Source organism: Chrysochloris asiatica, unplaced genomic scaffold (assembly GCF_000296735.1).
Source record: "Chrysochloris asiatica unplaced genomic scaffold, ChrAsi1.0 scaffold00041, whole genome shotgun sequence".
Taxonomy (NCBI): Eukaryota; Metazoa; Chordata; class Mammalia; order Afrosoricida; family Chrysochloridae; genus Chrysochloris; species Chrysochloris asiatica.
In genome coordinates this window covers 11,891,089-11,897,783 of record NW_006408559.1, presented here as the reverse complement: position 1 = coordinate 11,897,783, position 6,695 = coordinate 11,891,089, and positions in this window count along the sequence as shown.

Genomic DNA, 6,695 nt, shown 5'->3' with positions numbered 1-6,695 from the left:
GCAGGTCCCCGACAGTAACCAATTTCAACAGCTGTGTCAGGTGATTTGCTTCTAAAATTATTAACCAAAGTGATAAGTGCAATGGAAAGAAAAAGGCAAGCAGAAAATATTGAAAAGATATTGGGAAGAACATTGACTAAAATTTGCTTTTACTTGGCTTTGAAGTTGATTTCAAACTCTATGCTTAAGGAAACAACATAAAGACTTACTTAGTCTTCCAGTGTTAATTTCCCTAATATGACGATCGTATGAAAAGTTCCTAGTAGAAACCAATGTTTTCCATAATGTCTTCCTTGAGCACTGATGCTGTGCTTATAAGAATTATCCATGGGTGACCACATTAACACTAGCAACTCGAAAAATCAGATGGGAAGCTCAGGGCCAATGAATTTGTGTTCATGATGGTGAAATTATTTGGAGAAGAATATCCAGAAAGATGGCCTAACTTAAAGTACGGACAAAGGCCATAAAATTTCACATTCAGAAATGGTTGAATTGGTGTATTCTATTTTGCTGTGTTTGCCGTAATCAAAAATCCTTTTTTCATTCAAAGAAATATTTCTTTCCTCCTTTCTATCTCAAAATAACAAAGCACCAACTGAGATCTAGAAGAACTCTGTGTGTACATTTTTACTCTTTTACAAATCATCTATCTTCAATGAAATTCTCTTTTTTACAGGCAATCAAAATTGATTCGTGATAATTGGAAAATAACAGGTCATTTGTAAGTAACTGGGAACTAGAGGCTCAAAATTGGCTCCTGTTAGGAAGAGTTGCAAAATGCTGGAGAAACATCCACATGTGCACACAAAGAAACCTCTCCCTCTGCAACTCAGGAGCAGCTGAGCTTCGGAGCACAGAACGCCATTGATCATGTTTATTGCACTGCAGACAGCAGCAATTTTAAGTGAGTCTGGGCTCCCCGAATGAATTCCAATAATTCAAGTTATGATTCCTAAACTGGATGTCAGACTAATTCAATATTACATTTAGGCAAGGAGAAAAAAAAAAAATTTGAAATGATTAGTCCCATAATATGGGCAAAAGTACCTGGCTTTATTACTTTCATCATTAATAAAGACATAACAAACCTCCTGGTCATTAAAAAAAAAAAAAAATAGAAGAATACGAGAAATTGTGTCAACCCTACTGCATCACAATCACATAAGTGCTTAAGGTTTTGTTGTTGTTTTTAATATCAGAGACAGATTTTAAATTAAATTGGAGAGTACTCATTTTGCAGCATACCTCTTGGGTTTCTTTATTGATTTTCTTTCCAAAATGGACATATTTTTATTGTTTTGGTTGATTATAAAAGTAATTCATGGTCACAGAAAATAAAAAGAATAAAAAGGAAGATAAGACATATTATAACGTGAAAACATCCCCCAGACAACACCCATTGCAGTTAGGTGGTATTTTACAAAAAAAACCAACAACAACCTTGGCGTATGTTCTTCAGATTTCTAATGTAGAGCTTCTCTTCTACCCATCCACCCATGTACATACCCATCCATCTCTCCATCCATTAGTTCCATCTTGCCACATTGAAAGATTACGGTGTTGGAGAGAGGGCAGGGAGGAGCAGATTCTTGTTTTCAGAATGGAAGACTCAGACAGAGCAGGGGATCAGGGCACGTTCAGGGGAACCTGGAGTGGGCTGTGCTCTCCTAATCTCCATGTCTTCATTTCTGTTTCAGGTCTAACTATTGTTAGACATTGAATAAGACAAATACCCTCACTTATAAAGTACACATTCTTTGCTGGACACCTTGAATTAAACTACGCTTTATAACAGAGTCTTGAGAGAGAAAGTGTTCATTGTTGATGAAAGGTATTTCGATTTAAAAGAGGATCCAACTGGTGTACAACTACAGACACATACCCCAAAACACACTAACCAAAGCACAGCAATGTATCTTGTTTTCCAAAAGCCCCATAATGACCAAAAGCTAGCCTCCCTGAAGCTAAGCTTAAACTACCTAATGTTCTTGAGAAACAGAGTCTGAAATAGATCTCTCTGTGGGCTCTGAGAAAATGCTTCAAAGCATTGATCATGTCTTGTCATTGATAAAATGACACTAGCATGGCATTGGTCGCACAGACGAGCGTCGGGGAATGGTTGTCTATGCATGCTGAATTTCAAAGATGTGGTTCTCAGGAATACAGGGGGGTTTGTATGGAGCTGAATGAACCTTCCACAGTCTGAAAGCCCATCTTTGGGAAACAAATATCCAGTTGCCATGGCAACACTCAAGGTAGATGAAGGATGGATTAATCAAAATACAGTAAATCCTTTTTATGAGCTTCCTAAGAAATCTAGTGTGAAGTGAACCCTCTGGTCTGTCCGCTCTCATTCTCCCCGCATCACGTGGGAACCTGCTATGGACAGACGGACAATGACACAGTTTTATTGTACTGAGTTCTCTCGACACATTAGTGAATGGTCTTCTCTCATGCCTGAAAGGTCCCATCATGCCAGCACAAGGTCTCCTTCACATAGTTATTTTTTTTGAATGGTGTTTGAAATTTAAGGGGATTGTTTTTTTTAATCCTACGTTCTCTGCAACAAAAAGAAAAAGAGAATGATTCTGGACAGCCCCGACCCATTGTGATGATTTCTTCACTGAGCTGCATTCTCTGGGGGAATGGAGTTCAAGGACTTGTGTGTACTGTGGCAGAGACTGCAACCCACCTGAACACAAAGACGCAACTAATCCACTCATGTTCACTGTTCAAGGACAAGTCATCCGGGCCCAGCCCTGGGTCAATAAATATATGAATACGTTAACATAAATTAGGTGAATGAGAGATGAAGTCTAGCCATCTTGGCTTCTAAGGAGCATTCTGGTTGTACTTCTTCCAACACAGATTTTGTTTGTTCTTCTAGCGGTCCATGGTACTTTCAATATTCTCCTCCAACACCGTAACTCAAATTCATCAGTTCTTTTACGATCTTCCTTATTCATTGTCCAACTTTCACATGCACATGAGGTTACTAAAAATACCATGGCTTGGGTCAGGCGTAGCTTAGTCCTTAAAGTGTCATGTTCAGCTTCACAGCAGCACACAAGCCACCACAATACAACAAATTGACAGACAAGTGGTAGACTTTTGCATTAGAGCCTGAAATCAAAAGACATTTGTCTGCAGAAGACTGCAGCCAGCAGTCAGAACCGTAACTCCACCTTGAGCCTCAACATTAAGCTCAGACGCCATCTTGAATGCTTCACATTGCTGATAGCTGAACAGCCAAAGTGACAGAAAAATCCTGGAAATCAGGAAAAGACAGCTTTGCCCATAGACAGACAACTCGAACTCATAGCAACCCTATGCACAACAGAAAGAAACTCTACCCAGTCCTACACCACCTTCATAATTGTTATGTTTGAACGCACATTGCTGCCAAGGTATCATTCCGTCTCCTTGAAGGTTTTCCTCTTTCACTGATCCTTCACGCCACCAAGCATGATGTCCTTCTCCAGGAACTGGTCCTTCCTGACAATGTGTCCAAAGTACAAGAGAGGAAGTCCCGCTATTCTCACTTCTAAGGCACATTCTGCCTGTACTTCTTTTGAGACAAATTTGTTTGCTCTTCTGGCAGTCCATGGTACTTTTAAATATTCTTCACCAACACCTTAATTCAAATGCAGAGTTTCTTTTACAGTCTTCCTGTTCATTGTCTACTTTCCAAACATGTATGAGGCGGTTGAAAATACTGGCACTTGAGTCAGGCTCATCTCAGCTCTCAAGGTGACATCTTTACTTTTTAGCAATTTAAGGGGTATTTTGTAACAGATTTCCCCAATGCAACACTGTCATGGATTGAATTGTGTCCCCACAAAAATGTGTCGATTTGGTTGGGTCGCGATTCTCAGTGGTTTGACAATGATGTAATGATGCCATGTGGCAGTTATTTAATGATCCCCCCCCATGATGTGATCTAATGTGATAAACTAATAGAAAGATTAAGAGTGGGCTGCCATCCTCTTAGTCTCATCACAGCTCTGGTCCAATGTAAAGAATTGTTCCAGGGGTGTGGCCTGCAACATCTTTCATCTTACAAAGATAAAAGGAGAGAGAAGTGAGCAGAGAAGGAGGGATCTACTCCCACCAGGAAAGAAGACCCGGGAGTGGAGTGCATCTTTGTACTGTGAAGCTCCTAGATCCAGGGGAAGATTGATGCTAAGTCACATGGAACTCTCCAAGGAATGCAGAAAGGAGACAAGGATCTTTCTCCACATCTGGCACTCTCAATTCAGACTTCTGGACTCTTAAACTGTGAGATAAATAAATGTCTGTCTGTTAAAACCATCCACTTGTGTTATTTCTGTTATGGTGGTGGTGGTGGTAGTTATGTGCTGTGGAGTCAGTTCCAACTCATAGTGACCCTGTACAGGTTTCTGAAGCTGTAAATCTTTACGGGAGCAGAAAGCCTCATCTTTCTCCTGTCGAACAGCTGATAGTTTCAAACTGCTGACCTTGCGGTTCACAGCCAGATTTGTAACCACTACGCTACCAGAGCACCTTTCCTTAAGATTAGGTGGCACTAAAAAATTACTTATGTTTTCCTGTAGTTTTTCTTTCCTACTCTCTCCTCCCCCCTCTCCCAGTTTTATATTTTTTTTCCTGGGTTTTTATGATGTTCGACTTTCATTTCTAGTCTTTATTTTCAGTCCTCCTTCTATCTTATGGGAGCACTTTCTCTTCATGCCTTACCCAATAAGAGACAGCAACTGTGGCCATACAGTCAAGCTACAATTGCTCCCTCTTAAAACCCCACCAACTGGACAGGAGCCAGTACCAGCTGCTATACACCAGAGCAACATCTACAACCAACATCTGCTAAAAACACTCTGAATTGAGCTGTAAGAACAATGAACAAAGAAGTCCATCTCCTGATCACACCTACCGTGAGGCAGTCGGAGAGTGCTTAAGAATACACCATCATACATTCATCTAATTAATACAACAGCACCACAGTGTCTAAGGAGCTCTGGTAACATAGTGGTTACAAATTGAGCTGCTAACCTCAGAGTCAGCAGTTCGAAACTACCAGCTGTTCCATGGGATAAAGATGAGGCTTTCTACTCCCGTATAGATTTACAGTCTCGGAAACCCTGTACAGGGTCACTATGAGTCGGAACCGACTTCACGGCACATAACAACAGCAACCACAACCACAATGCCTAAAAAGCAGGAGGAAATCTCTGCTCACATGCAGAAACAAGACAAAGTAGCTCAGACAACAACCAAGAAGAAGAGCTAGGAATTGCATTGGAGGGTGAAGAGGGTTTGGAATTTAGGAGCATGATATTGAGGTGCATCCAAATGTTCCAGAGAAAAGTTGAGGAAAATAAGGAAGAAGTCAGAAAAGTGTTACAGGAATAATTAAACAAAATAGATATAGCATTGGAGATAATACAACATCTACAAAAAGAGGTTCAGATGATCATTACTAAAATATCAGATATGGACAATACAGTGAAAGGGCAAAAGAGTGGAATTGAAGGGATGGAAGCCAGAATCAGTGAGCTTGAAGGTAAATCTCTCAATACTGCTAAAATAGAAGACCACACAGAAAAAAGAATGAAAAAATATAAAGAAAGCCTAAGATTCATGTGGGACAACATGAAAAGAAATAGCCTGAGGCTGATTGGAGTTCCAGAACAAGAAGAGATAAAGAAGACCACAGAAGAGGTAGTTCAAGAGCTGCTGGAAGAAAATTTCCTTAACATCTTAAAAGACAAAAAGATAATCATTTAAGAAGCTAAAGGAACCCCAAGGAGGATAGACCCCAAAAGAAAATCTCCAAGACATGTCAGAATCAAACTCTCCAAAGTCAAAAACAAGGAGAGAATCCTGAAAGCAGCTATGGAAAAAGAAATGTTACCCACAGAGGAAAATTAGTAAGATTGAGCTCTGATTTCTCAGCAGAAACCATGCAGGGCAAGAAGACAATGGGAAGTCATATACAAAACTCTAAAAGAAAAAAAAAAACCTGCCAACTAAGAATCATATACCCAACAAAGCTGTCAATTAAATATGATGGTGAAATCAGAACATTACAGGATAAATAGAAATTAAGGGGTTTTGTAAAGTCCAAGCCACCTCTCTAAAACATACTAAAGAGATTTCTTTGGACTGACCCCCAACAAGAGCAGATAACAACCCCAGATTGACATACATGGCAACACCTGGAACTCAGTCCAGAGATAGAAGTGTCCAGAGCAGAACAAAACTACAAGAATAATATTAGGGGGTCTGGGAAGTTAGTCTATGATCAGGACAACTACAAAGTGAAAGAAGGGAAAAGTATGGTAACAGAAATCCAAGTGGTGTGGAGGTCAGGTCGATTTCAGAATAAAACAGACTGCCATAAAAATAGGTAGAACTTAATAAAATATACAGTAACCTCAAAGAAACTTTATTCATCTCTCTATCAAATCAAGAAAAGGAAAATCCAAGAAGATTGTGGAAACATTAAAACGATGACAAAGTTGACAAGAAAAAAGCACCAAAAAAAATGGACTCAGCATAGGAAAGCATATGGATCAAAGATCCCAGTAGCACAAAGAACACAGAAACAAAGAGCTTAATGACAGCAATTAATCCTTACCTAGCAACAATAGGAGTCCTGGGGTGGCTCCCTGGGTTAATGGTCCAGACTTCAAAGCCGACCCTATACAGAGCCA